At 41.4% G+C, this 14855-nt stretch overlaps 1 protein-coding gene across 1 annotated transcript in view; it reads right to left on the bottom strand.

Annotated features, from left to right (window-relative positions):
• Positions 1-14855, bottom strand: part of LOC124595993 (globin-1) — a 179417-nt gene that overhangs the window by 96833 nt on the left and 67729 nt on the right. The gene's annotated exons all lie outside the window — the stretch shown is intronic.

Raw genomic sequence — 14855 nt, 5'->3', positions numbered from 1 at the left:
CAAACTGCTCTCGTAGCTACAGCGCATCTCGATTAACAGAGCTGCAAAACCTAACTACAGAGGTACGCAGAGGTGCAACGCGTACTCACAAAACATTGCTATCGTTCTGGGTTCATAATTTTTTGATAATGGTTTCTAAATAATTGAAAATTAATTTACTCTTAGGATTTGGACAATAACTTGGTTTAAATGAACTCAATTCCTATTTAATTTCCTTGGACTTAATAACATTTAATGAAACTTCCAAAATCCTTAAGATTTCTCTGAAGTCAGGGTAACAATAATCCAACAACTACAAATATTGAACTTACAAAAACTGAACTTCACATGTATAATCACTCCTTAAACTAAATTCCAAAATCTAATTTTTAAATCCATTTCTCTCTCAATTATCATTAATGCTAATAAAAAACGAAAAATATTTGTGATCAGGATGTCTAACGAACCAACATCATCAAAACGCTACCACAAATAAAACTAACTTAACCATTACCTGTAATGCATTCCTCACAAATATTGTCGTACCAATGTAAAAATCAATACTTTTTCTCTTAAGTCTTCTACTGATTCATAACAGAATTCCAAAAATATCCATGGTTTCTCCCTTGCTACTACTAAACAAAAACTAGACTTCACATTTCATGTATTTCACAGAAGGAACACCGCAACGTTATTCTTAAAAAAAATACTGTATTTCTCACATGTGGCGGATTCTGGATGAAAAGGGGGCAAAACTGATGCATCATAACATCTTCACAGACATCATATAACTGCACCAATATTTTGTCTAATACCACCCATGTGGTGGTATTAGACATGTTGCGGTGAAACCCATTACAGCAGCCAGAGGTAAAAATGCACAGAATTAACGGCGGTTACATACAGACGCCCTCATACCACTAGTACTTAACTGTCGTATACTGACAAACCAATTTCCCTCGTATCTAACAGCGTACACGTGTTCAGTAACTCACACTGTCATTTGATTTTAATTTTCTTTTACCACAGTACGAAAAACTACTGAATAGCTCCACACAAAATACAGGACAAATTGTCTCGTTTCTCAATGAACGACAGTTAAGAATACTTGCACCAGAACGTCTATACACCTGCATATTTTTATCTTACTGCTGATAGCTTATCCTGAAATATGTCCAGGTGCCAATAAGTAAAATACTGGTGGAGCTGTATTGCGCCTGAGAAGATTGTTATTCAAGAAATGTTTGTGGGCTGCCAGGCCTGATGCCCAGTAAATATGTCGTAGTTAGAAAGTTTGAAACTCACAAAAACTCCGCCCGAACAAGCCCTGGAAGGCCTAACGGTACCGACCGACCGCAGTGTTATCCTCAGCCCACAGGCGTCACTGGATGCGGATATGGAGAGGTATGTGGTCAGCACACCGCTCTCCCAGCCGTATGTCAGTTTACGAGACCGGAGCCGCTACTTCTCAATCGAGTAGCTCCTCAGTTTGCCTCAAAAGGGCTGAATGCACCCCGCTTGCCAACAGCGCTCGGCAGACCGGATTGTGCTAGAGCTCTGCCCGACACCGCATAACTTCGGTGAAGACGGAAACCTGTGTTACCAGTGCGGCAACGTCGATGGCGAAATTTGTGAGTGCAAAGCACAATATTGTGGACGTTCTAAAGTGGTAATTTATTTCGTTAATCAGTTTTTGGTTTACAAGGCCATCATCAGATTTTATCTGATTATCGTCATGCATTACCAGAACAAGCTACTAAACACTAACTCCAAATTTGAAAAAATAGTGTGTGTGTGTGTGGGGGGAGGGGGGGGGGGGGGCGAGCGCGCGCGCTCACTCATGCATGCATGTTTGAAGGGACATTGCAGCCTCCTAATGCAATACAGGCACTGCAGTATCGTATTTATCCGCCGATACCACGCAGCGACTTTCAATCTAAGTGTCCTCCCCTGCACGGGAATTACTTAATGTGTGAACGAGTACAGATTGTGACGCAGGGACGACGACATACGAGAAGCCCATTTCCAAAAAGTACAAAACTCATAAAACATATTAAAACTGTGTGTCGAACCGAGACTCGAACTCGGGACCTTTGCCTTTTCGCGGGCAAGTGCTCTACCAACTGAGCTACCCAAGCACGACTCACGTCCCGTGCTCACAGCTTTACTTCTGCCAGTATCTCATCTCCTACCTTCCAAGCTTTACAGAGGAGAGCCTCTCTTTAATCTGCCAGGAAGTTTCATATCAGCGCAACTCCGCTGCAGAGTGAAAATCTCATTCTGGTCTCATAAAACATAATTTAACACTAGAGAAAAAAAAAAGAAGTTTCACAACCACAGTAGCATCGGAATATGTTTTGTAACTTCGCTGTTACATTCAGGCAGATGTTGAGAAACATTACGCCAAGTATTTCTGTTAAATGTTTGTTTGTTTAATTACTACTGCATAAAGAAAAATTGATTTGGTACCTCTTGGCAGGAAATTGTGTTAACTGGTAACTGTTGTTCTGGAGTTTCTGTTGGTGATTCACAGAATTTGTCTCATACATATGACTCTATAATTTAAAACTCACACTGTGCACGAAAAAACGTCAGTCATGTTCTTACAAAGGACGGCGTCATGTAAACAAATGCAGACCATTTTGTTTGTGACATCATTACCAAGACGAGCAACAACTGGCTGTCGGGATCTCGTATTTCTTGGAAACGAAATAAGACTGGATTTGGTACTCTTCGCCATGAACCGCAAGTCTTACGGTGAAATATATACCGGATCCGGTACGTTTTTTGGCATACGTAGCAGTTATCATTACATACATACCGTAATGGTTCTAAAATTCAAATGGCTGTGAGCACTATGCGACTTAACATCTGAGGTCATCAGTCCCCTAGAAATTAAAACAACTTAAACCTAACTAACCTAAGGACATCACATACATCCATGCCCGAGGCAGGATTCGAACCTGCGACCGTAGCAGTCGCGCGGTTCCGGACTGAATGATGGTTCTAAGTAGTGCTGCCACCTGTTATCCCGTTTTTCAATTTTTCGGATGTGGTACCTTTCGGAAATGAGTTTCTCATATGGAAGTTTTGTCTGGTCGCGACTCGTGTACGGATGCCAAAGCGCTTAAGGCGACCGCTCGCATGAAGCGGGAAATCCGGGTTGGAGTACCGGTCCGGAACGTATTTTCACTGTCGTCATACCCTTATACAGCTAATGGGTGTTTGTATTCGCAAGCACGAATACATTTCATATATTTTACATGTAAGAAAAGTTATGGTTATTCTGAGTAGAACGCCAAAAATTTCCCCAGTGTCGCGGAAGAAGGTACAGTGGTAGTGAACTTTTTGCACGTGCTCACCAAATCGCCGGTGCCTACAGACGGTCCTCTGGAGCGCACTCATCACGGTCATTAGTCCAGCCGTCCTCCAACAATCTGACCCACTTACGCACATCGCTGTCACTCATGGCATCGAGGCCGTGAATCTCATACACACGGCGAAGTATATGGATTGGTTTCACAGTTCCTAGTGCAAAAAGCCAAGTGGCATTATTTTATCCATAATGGTTTTCGTATATATCACTGAATTAAGAAAACTTGCAATAAGGTACACTTTTTTAACGAATAATTTATTTCGCCGTGGGCCCAATATCAGACTACAGGGCGAATTTCTCGCACAAATTTCACATATTTGACCGGTAATATGACAGAACATTCTTGATTTTGTTTCCAAAACGTTTTGCATTACATACGAGTTCTTTACATTTCACTTACTTGATGAAAGGTTTCGCTTTATACATTACAGCATAGGGATCTGCATCATTGACGTATGACACGCTGAAGATGAGCTAGGTTCAAATGGCTCTGAGCACTATGGGACTTAACTTCTGAGGTCATCAGTCCCCTAGAACTTTGAACTACTTAAACCTAATTAACCTAAGGATATCACACACATCCATGCCCGAGGCAGGATTCGAACATGCGACCGTAGCGGTCGCGCGGATCCAGACTGTAGCGCCTAGAACCGACCGGCCACTCCGGCCGGCGAGGATGAGCTAGACTTAACTTACGATGCCCGACACGTGTTTGCATCTGACGTGACGTCAGCTAGTCATTGGCTGCACCAGAGAAGATCGTACAGCAATGAAATACGTCTACAGATGTTATACATACTATTGCTGAGATTATTTTAAAAATAGTGGCAATATGCAATGAATGTTTTTTCCCCTCAGTGAAGTATGGCTTTTCTTTTTGAATAACTAAGGTAACTATGGAAGTGGACACATTCCCTTTATCAATACACATTGTTCCCTCCAACTTCTATTATGTTGTACTGATGGACGGAGTATGTTCTGCTAGGTTAGCACCCGCTGCTAGACTGTATGGCCCACAGAGATTTTTCTGTTTTTATTTAATATAATTATTATATTCACAAGTTGCAACACCTCCTAAGCTTTTCACGCTAATTAAGGCCATATAAGCATAGTCTTTTCCAAATGTACTTCTGTCCAAGAAGCTATTCTGCTAGATGGAGTCCAAAGTTTTTGCGTTGTTGTGGAGGTATTTCTATAGCAACTTCCATCCCCTAACGAATATTTCTTTACATCTGACCGGCAAGTGAAATACCAAGTTTCATAAACTTGGCTTCAAAAGTTTTCTAATGTAACGAAATAATTTCTTAAAAATTTTTGTCCTCTATTGCACCCCCTTAGGGGTTGAATTTCCAGAAACAGTGAAAAACTCTTTTTTTATTTCTAACCTAGAAGAAATACTATTTGTCGTATATGTTGTCGTAAAAACCCTCTAATAGTTCTTAAGTAATTATTTTCCAAAAAGCTTTCACCCTCTATTTTACCCCATTAGTGGTTGAAACATGTATGTTTTATTTTCTGACTGAGAAACCAAGCACCAGTTTTCGTAGTTCTAGCGTCAAAATTACGTTAATAGCGACATACTTTCAAAAAAGTCTTTCACCTCCTATTTCACCCCCTTACGAGTGGAATTTTGGACAATCCCTTGTTAAAAGATGCCTACAGTATGGGATCCATACCCTCCCCAAACTTCAAGTTTCTATCCTTAGCGGTGTGGGCTGGGTGGTGGTGGTGGTGGTTCAGTCAGGACATTGCCTTTATATATAAGAGATTGACACGAAGTGTAGTTCTTCCGAGGTTGTCTTGGCGTTCTTTTATGTGGGCGACATTATTCACAATCCGAACGATCAATTCGTCTCTTATCTTGACTTTTTCTTTGTAGAATTTGACTTTAAACCAACGCAGCATACAAAAGTATAAACGGGTAAGGTTCTTGGTAGCAACGATACGTGACAATTTCTGCCGATTCGTCTTCCAGGGGATGTTAGGTTTCGATTATGTGTCGCCTAACGACTAGAATGAGTAGACACCCTGTCACGCTAAAAGATTGAACTTATCCTTGCAGCCACGGAAGATCGTTTTCTAGAATGTCTAGATAACCGGACGCGGTAACACAACTCGCCCAATCAACAATCAAACGGCAACAAACAATTGCAGAGAAGTGTTCGTGAAAATATGCGTTTACAAGGGCATGTGTGTTTTCGTCGGACTGCTTCTGAGGCCGCCACGAATGATAGTGGGTTCATCATTAAACAGTGTTAAAGAGTTTACCCGGTGATTTGCAATTAGCCACTAACAAAAATCCAATTGTCTATTTCATGTCCTCATCGAAGGTGTTGGATCCGCTGTAAATGTTAAGGATAGAGGCCGTACATACGTTAATGTCCGCCATATTCTTAAACGCCGAACACTGACACGTGCGCTACTTTTAGGGCTACGTTCTATCGGCAGGAAAATGTCTTCTATTTCATTCACACATTGTTCATTTGTACGTTCGGATGTAAAATGACTGCCGCGCACTGCACTCGTCTCCCGTAGTTTAATGAAAACACGAGGAAACACTATTGATTTTGGTACTCCGAGGTTAAGAAACCGTTTTCTCTACAAACAGCAGCAATGTTTCCACTAAAAAACAAGTACACGAATCCATATCGGCTTACTCAGCATTTGTAAATACGTCTGGCGTGCTTAACCCTTTGACTCCCAACAATATGAAAAATATTTTATAATTTTTCACAAAATTAACTTTTATTAGCATAGTAAGCAACGAATACAAGAAGAAATTGGCAAAAATGAACAGTAAATTGTTTTAAGGAGGTGAGTTGACTTTGGAACCACTCTGTTACAGTCTTAATCATTTCATGTGATGTAGTTGAAGTAATTTCGCCTTTTTCCTAGCCAGTCCCACATCTAGGAACTCATAATACCTTAAACAAATTGTAGTCCTAAATAACAAGAAATATCTGCCTAAAATGTAATGAATTTATATTAGAAGTACATACTACACAAGTGGTTTCATTTCAAATTTATGTTACAGTAACTCTTTATATACTTCCTTTTATTGTGAATGTTCTCAGTATGATCACTACTAAAAAAAAAAGTCACAATTTCCTACTATAAAGCAGCACCGACTGTTGCTTTGAACGTTGTAAATGACTGCTACAATACACTACCTTCGTAGAAGTACCTCATTGTGCCACTATATGCATTTGTTGTGGAGTAGGACCGGTGCTTTCATGCGAAATGGTGGTCTGAGGCGGAAATCACTGGTACTAAAAAGAGCTAAACGATGCAGTAGAATCGGCTAGAAACGTTTCGAAGCTCAGTTACGTAAACTCAAGCACAACTCAATAGCTTGAATTCCGGAACAAAACTGATAATCGATAAGTAAATCAAGAAGGAACTGGAGTGCCAACACGCGAAACTAAAACTTACCAATGTAACCAGCTGTATCTCCATAATGAACAACAACTGGACACAAGTAATGTGGTATGTCTTACTCTAATCTACATCTGTACTCTGTAAGCTACCTTACGGTGAGTGGCAGAAGATACCCCTGGTACCACTATTATTGTCTGCCTTCTCTGTTCCCTTCGCGAATGGTGTGTGAAAGGAGAGATTGATATACAGGATATACAATCCCGCCTGAGGCCTGCGATCATTTTTATGTTGATAATTGGCAACCTATGCTCTACAATCGCAATAAAGTCGTGAGATATTCAATTGACTTTGTTATTAGAACATGTTACGCGTTTCGGGATTACACCTATTGTCAGACATTACAAACTTCAACTCCTTCCTAACCAAGCAGGCGTACAGCTTTGACAACTCAAAGTGTTGAACAATATATGACATATACGCTCTGCTTCAGACTGCTTGTGTCGCAGTCACATGTTATTCCACACTTTCTTTGAGTTGTCAAGGCTGTACGCTTGGTTGGTTAGGAAGGAGCTGAAGTTTGTGACGCCTGAAGATGGGTGTAATCCCGAAACGCGTAACATGTTCTAATATAAAAGTCAATTCAACATCTTATGACTTTATTGCGATTGTACAGCATTGATTGCCAATTATTACAGGAGAGATTGTCGCGAACTTCCGTATGAGATCGAATTTCTCGGATTTTTCGTCGTATCATTTCGCGAGATATATGTGGGAGCAAGTCAGTTGTATTTCAACCATAACCTTACCCTTCACACCCAACGTGCCTGCCACTGGCGTTAGTTGAGCATCTCTACAACTGTCTCGCGTTTACCGAACGAGCCAGTGACGAAACTTGGCGCTCTTCATCCTCTTTTGTTGTCTCTCTGTCCTGTTAATCCTTCTTGGTAAGGATCCCAGACTGCTGAAGACTCATGAATCCACCAAATGAGTGTTTTGTAAACCATTCCTTTCGTGGATTAATTCCATCTTCTTAAGAACCTTGCAGTGTAACTCAAACGCTATACTGCTTTTCCTACAATTTCTTTTATGTGGCCATTCACTTTAAGTCACTTTGGACTGTCACTCCTTGATATTTTACGGTTGTTACTGCTCAACTGATTTTTCTCCAATAGCGCAAATCGAACAGTGATGGACTTCTTCACCTATTTATGTACAATGTGTTACATTTATTTACGTTCGAGATCAAATGCCAGTTCCTCTGCTAGTCATCGATCCTCTGCGGGTAGTCAGTGTTCCAGCGTTGCAATTTCTCCACAGACAACAGCATCGACCGAAATATCTCCTGGACGTATGACAATGAAACTTTGTGAAAACATTAGTAAGGAAATAACGAAAAAATGGCTCTGAGCACTGTGGGACTCACCATCTGAGGTCATCAGTCCCCTAGAACTTAGAACTACTTAACCCTAACTAACCTAAGGGCATCACACACATGCCCGAGGCAGGATTCGAACCTGCGACCGTAGCGGTCGCGCGGTTCCAAACTGAAGCGCCTAGAACCGCTCGGCCACTACGACCGGCCAAGGAAATAACGAATAAACAATTGAAAGATACATTTTAATTTCCACGTGAGATTGCAACATGTTACCTGCATACCATTTTTTATATTCCAGGTTACAGATGCTCCTAAATGTGATGACCGTCTGCATACAAGATAGCCTGAAACTGCACTAGAGATTTCTCTAATGCTGCCCGGAACAACGGTGTACCGTGGAACGTTCAGGTTTCTTGACACAGCGCGTCCACTGCTTGAAGATCACACATTGCCTCTAGCATCGCAATATCGGGGCAACATCAATTTTTTCAAAAATCTGTGGCACAATTGCCCGACGGTCTCTGCCAGCAGTAGTTCACAAATCGCCAGTTAATTCCGAATCATGTTCTTCAACTTAGGTGCGGAAAGAAGACCTCTCCGTATTCCGTTAATGCGCCTATACTCGGGAGAAGCTGCAGCATTATTGCTGCTGTTTTCATAAAGCAGCTTTACGAGTAAAGCCCTGCTCACCTCGTCCAGACCCATGTTGACTGTAACTGTACTGGACAAAGATGCTTGTGTTTCATCCCTGCGTCGCCATACCATTACCGGCGCCTAAGGGAAGACATGGCACTGACTCTACTAAGAACGCAAATCCTGCTACGTATAATCTGAACATGAACATCACTGCAATAAAGCTAGGTACTCATACGGTAAATAATTTTCCGTTTACACCGATTCAAGTAGCAAAAGTTTAATTATAACCACTCTGTATATTGTAAGCAGTAAGGCCACTACAACACTCCGTTGGGGTACTTCAGTAATTATCTCAACTTCCGTCCATTTCATATAATTAAAAATAACGTATTGAGTTGTGTGTAGTAGATGGTCCTGAATCCAGTTACAGCTCTGGGCCAATAAACGATAAAGTCTTATTTTCATCACTAAAATTAGTCTGTACTACCACCTCCTAAAATATTTACTATTCTTCACTAAATACGACACAGGAAGGCTGAATGGCTCTAAGCACTATGGGACTTAACATCTGAGGTCATCAGTCCCCTAAACTGCTTAAACCTAACTAACCTGAGGACATCACACATATCCAAGCCCGAGGCAGGATTCGAACCTGCGGCCGTAGCAGCAGCGCGGTTCCGGACTGAAGCGCCTAGAATCGCTCGGCCACAGCAGCCCGCACAGGAAGTCTGACGAACTGTACTCGTAGGGAACTACTTTTCGAGCGGCCACTGTCGCTAACCGTTGGGGCAGAGCTGAGAGGAGGGATAGTTTTCCTCAAAGAGATACCATAGAGGGGCAACAGCGCGACAACAATGAAGCGAATTTAGCAGCCTGCTGCCATTTTGTATGTAGTCAAAACAAATGGGCAAGGTACAGGATAGTGGTAGATGTGCGAAGTAACTACGAAAAACATCGAGCTATCAGTATTCAACAATTATAGCGAGAAAGGAAACTGCGCTTGATTACAAGGGACGAATACTTGATATATATCGTCTTTCAGCAATGGATGTAACACATTCATAAAATTACTTTTGTCCCAAACGACCGATTGCGTCACGTTCAGAACGATAAGACACTGTCTCTAAAACTTAGTTTATGGTCATAATAGTGGTGGTTTAATACGCGCTTTACTATACATAAGTTATATCCAACGGAGAAAAATTGCAAAATCAGCAGGTGTGTGTAGTCCACAGTTTTGGAGAACACAGTTCAGGGAGAAACATTACAGGAAAAGTTTGCTTTCCCATGAATTGTAAGTAGCGTGTGATTAAATTTGTGTTTGTATTTAAAATAAGTCAGGTAAACGGTTTTTTTTTTACATGGGTCAAATAAGGAAATTCCAAGTCACGGATCAGGTACAACGCGACCTAAGCCACCCAGTCAGTCGAATACGCAACGTTGTTGTTGGCTGATAGTAAGTTTATAAAATTAATAGTGAAGCCACGACCTAGCCAAGCTGTCTTTCTCCTTAATCGAGTCATCCTATACTCATTACACAAATCCAAGTTTTGCAAAATGACGGCCCATGTTCAAAAGACCAACTAGATTAGATTTACTTCCATTCCAATTGATCCGTAGTGAGGAGGTCCTCCAGGATATAGAACATGTCATAAAAACAACAATACATGACAAATATTTATAACTAAAACAAATAAGCTAACGTATCTTTCCACAGGTCCCAAGTGGAATGATCGTCATTTTTATGAACGCTATATGAAATGGTCATTTTACAAATATTAATGCACTGAATTTAAAATAAAAAAAGTTACTTATTTATTAAGTAATAAACGTGTAATACAACTACTATAATACTTATTTAGAATGAATACATAACTGCACTGAAATTGTGCAGATGTTATTTTGTACTTATATAAAATATATACACACAAATCAGTTGGTTCTACTGAGAAAAATTGAAAATATGTGTTCCTGAATTATGCACACCTTTTTGTACAAGACTAAGTGACTTTAAATCCTTGTGAAGATTATTCTTATTTCTAGTATTGATTCCATGAATTGAGTTGTTGGTTTGAAAATGTGATATAATTTCATTAAACAATAAATATATTGGGAAGCAGTAGTTAGTACCTCTAGTTCCCTAAACAGGCTTCTGGAGGATGTTCACACCACATATAACTCTTACTGCACGTTTTTGTGCCCGGAAAACTTTAGCTTGGATTGATGAATTACCCCCAAAAAATAATCCCATATGACATTATGGAATGAAAGTAAGCATAGTATGCCAGCTTTTTCATTTTTATATCCACTATGTCCTACATAGATTATTTCATACAGTAATTTACAGTCTACACTTTTTACTTTGCTCACAAAGAGCTCCCATTATAATTTGAAGTTATAATTTAAATTTGCTGTCTGCGAAAAGGAAATTACAGGCTTTTGTTGCTGTACTCTGTATTTTCTAGCGTGAAGGTATACTTCATTTAAAATTTAACAGAAAATAGAAAAAAAAACAATTATCGGGCAGCTGCCTGTTGCGACCGTCAAAAACTGAAATAATTACTGCATAACACACACAGGAAATGAATTAATTCATCACACTTTCCATCCATCAACAAAGTTTTCAATAACAACTTATGACCTTACGGTCCCGCAGTTCCAAAAATGTTACGAAGTATACTGCTAGCCTTTGACGTCAAAAAATTCTGTGAAAGCCATATGACAAGGAGAAAATTGAGGAAACAAGCTTTGCTCCACAAAAATGTTTAAATGTGTTGAGATCTTATGGGACTTAACTGCTAAGGTCATCAGGCCCTAAGCTTACACACTACTTAACCTAAAATATCCTAAGGAAAAAGACACACTCCCATTCCCGAGGGGGGACTCGAACCTCCGCCGGGACCAGCTGCACAGCCCATGACTGCAGCACCCAAGACCGCTCGGCTAATCCCGCGCGGCTTTACTCCACAAGTAAACTAATGCGAAAATGTACACGAAATACAACACGTTGCAGAACACATGTAAAAGTACACATGTAAAAGTACACACGTCAGTCTTCAGCCTTTTTTCCAGATATGTTAGTGACCTGAGCATATGACGAGCTCGACTCAAGAAAGAAAATGAAGAAGAAAAAAGGTCACAACTACTGCAGAATGACCACATAAAATATGACTTAACTGTAGGGCGTGGCACTGCAGGAAGCCGCTAAATAACATGCAACAGCCTCTGAACTTATTCTCTATATACAGGAAATGTATTCGCAATGGTGGATATGAACGACCTTCAGCTATGCATTGGAATGACAACGAAAATTTGTGCCGGACTGGGACTCGAACAGGATTTACGTGAACGGTCGCCTTAATAGCTTCGGTCATCCGAACACGAATTACAGTCAGACCTAAACTTCCATATGTCATCGTTCAAGTGTCACAACCCGCACGCGCACGTATATTCCCGTCCAGGAAGAACATACCCTTTTAGAGTCGAGGGCCTGATATTGGAGGACAAATACGAAATATCAGTGTCTAGGCACTGCTGTTTCCTATGTTTTCTCTGCGTTTAGTTTCCCCAATACCCGGCGTCATAGGCATTCTTCTGAGTGGCCTGCTGTACGGTAGACTCTCGCGTCGCGATATCGCCGCAGTGCGATGCTGGAATCAATTGTAGGGAGCCGAGAATGGGCAAACGCCGTGCGTGGAGGAGGAGGCTGGGGAAGGGGGCGCGAGCGCTGGAGTGGGTCCAGACAGGAAGCGCTAATGGCCGCCGGCCGGCGCTGCCCACTTGCGGCAGAAGGTCGCCGCAGCTGGCCAAAACAACTGCCCGCTGCCCGCCGCAGCAGTGGCCGGTGTGGCGGCCGCCGAGCCAGGGCGTGTGCGTGGGTCACGTCCCAGACCAAGCTGCCCGGACCTCGACGTGGACAAGACATTTAACATTTGTGGCATCACCTGCCAATATATTAATACCGGAAGTGGCGGATTTTCCCGGCGTGTTTTCTTTCTTTCGCTTACGCCATAGTCCCGCAGCGATAGCAGGTTCGGCGTGGTTACAACGGATTTGGCAGTGTTAATGTTAGGGATGGCCGGATGCCCGCATTATGCTCAGACATGGCAAAGTCATTCAGCTTCATGACAATGCCAAACTGTAAGCTACGACCCCTCCCCCTCTCAACATTATCATCAGATATCGCCCCCCTTCCAGTTACCATTTGTTTCGGTCTATGCACCATGGCCTTTCTTACCCGAAAAGTGGGACTGGTTGTTGCTGCCGAAGAACACCACCTTCAGTAAATTATCTTCTATACTTGCATTAAAATAAACGTCTTTGTCCAACAAACATAGAGCATTAATTCAAATGCTCAGCAGAAAAATTCCTGTAGTTTGTAATTATTTCTTTCCAGTAGTAATCTAGTGGTGTAAGAATGGTGAATCCTGTCACCAAAATCGCACGTTGCTTTGTTTATTTATTTCATCCCGACAGGGGAAGGAATTATTAGACTGTGATACGTAAGATGTGTAAATTCTAATTTATATAATTGTTGTAAATGTATATTTTCTGCTGTATGAGTCCAATGCTCAGAGGGTATGGTGTATGCGTACAATCTGAGAAACTGACGGTTTAAAAGACGATGGGACAGGGGGAGAGGAGGAGAGGGGGAGTGCGTTCTGTTCGACTGGTTGGTGGAGCATGTGCAGAAGGTACACTTAAAATTTTCTCGTAAGATGTTTGTCTGGGGTTCAGTGAGGGTTCTGAAATGTCGGTAAGTATATTGTCCAAAGAGCACAACAGAAGGATCAGGCTAGAAGAAAAGAGCTACTTGAAGGCCAAAACATCCAAATGTATGGTTACAGCCGACATTAAGGTACTTCTTCCTGGCATAAACATTAGTAAATTTTTTTTTCATTTTCCACAAGTATCATTTTTCAGTGTATAAGGAACATTTTCTACTAAGCCATTGCAGATAAAAAAGCGAAATTTGCCACAGACTTTGTACATATCATAACACAACTTCCTCAGCTGCAAAACTGTTTCAAAATTCATTACTGTCAAATTTATTTAAATTGTTGTTAAGTAAAAATTGCTTCGTATCACACGTAAATTAAAAAAAAATTGTTGCGAGAGTTCTGAGACTGACATTAAAAACTGGTACTCATATTTGTTTGTTTAGTTACTAAGAATAACGTGCCACATTCTGAAATAGATACGTCAGGTAACCATTGAGAAAATGTTCCTCTTGTCACAGTATGTGTTCTAAAAGTATAGCACTGTCCTAATCAAGTTATTTGACAAAAAATTCATATTACAGCCAATAACATAATAACATGTACAAAATCTGATTCAGTTCTCTCTCATACAGTAAAAGCTACATTAGCTTGTGTGTACCTGTGCATTTTCTCATACTTTCCCCATTAACCGCTTTGGCTATCCGCGCACGATACACTGTCAGACGCAGAATTTCCATATGTCGTCTTTCCGGTATCACAACGTCTACTCGTACTCAGATGTCGAAGGAACTTGTATCGTTCTTATTGACAACACAAGCGCTGCAATTGTGGTGTCACCGCCAGACACCACACTTGCTAGGTGGTAGCCTTTAAATCGGCCGCGGTCCGTTGGTATACGTCGGACCCGCGTGTCGCCCCCATCAGTGATTGCAGACCGAGCGCCGCCACACGGCAGGTCTAGTCTAGAGAGACTTCCTAGCACTCCCCCAGTTGTACAGCCGACTTTGCTAGCGATGGTTCACTGACTACATACGCTCTCATTTGCAGAGACGACAGTTTAGCATAGTCTTCAGCTACGTCATTTGCTACGACCTAGCAAGGCGCCATATTCAGTTACTATGTCTTCTGAACAGATATTGTGACTCATGTACCGTCAAGAGCGACGTTCATCATTAATGGATTAAAGTTAAGTATCAAACTAATTACGTCCGCCTTCTCAATTCTAATTCCTTGTCATGTTCCAGACCTCACGTCAGTATAGTTCTTCCCTCCTCACGCCAGCCTGCGTGAGCTAAAACGCGTGCATTTCTGCCTCCACTAGTAACACGGTGTTGGCTCTTCTGCCAACACAACAGCAATATCATACTCGGCCTTGTACTACTCACTATCC

This window comes from Schistocerca americana, chromosome 2 (genome assembly GCF_021461395.2).
Source record: "Schistocerca americana isolate TAMUIC-IGC-003095 chromosome 2, iqSchAmer2.1, whole genome shotgun sequence".
In the NCBI taxonomy this organism is placed as follows: Eukaryota; Metazoa; Arthropoda; class Insecta; order Orthoptera; family Acrididae; genus Schistocerca; species Schistocerca americana.
The sequence above is the reverse complement of the archived record's forward strand: the minus strand, read 5'-3'. Positions and strand labels throughout refer to the sequence as shown.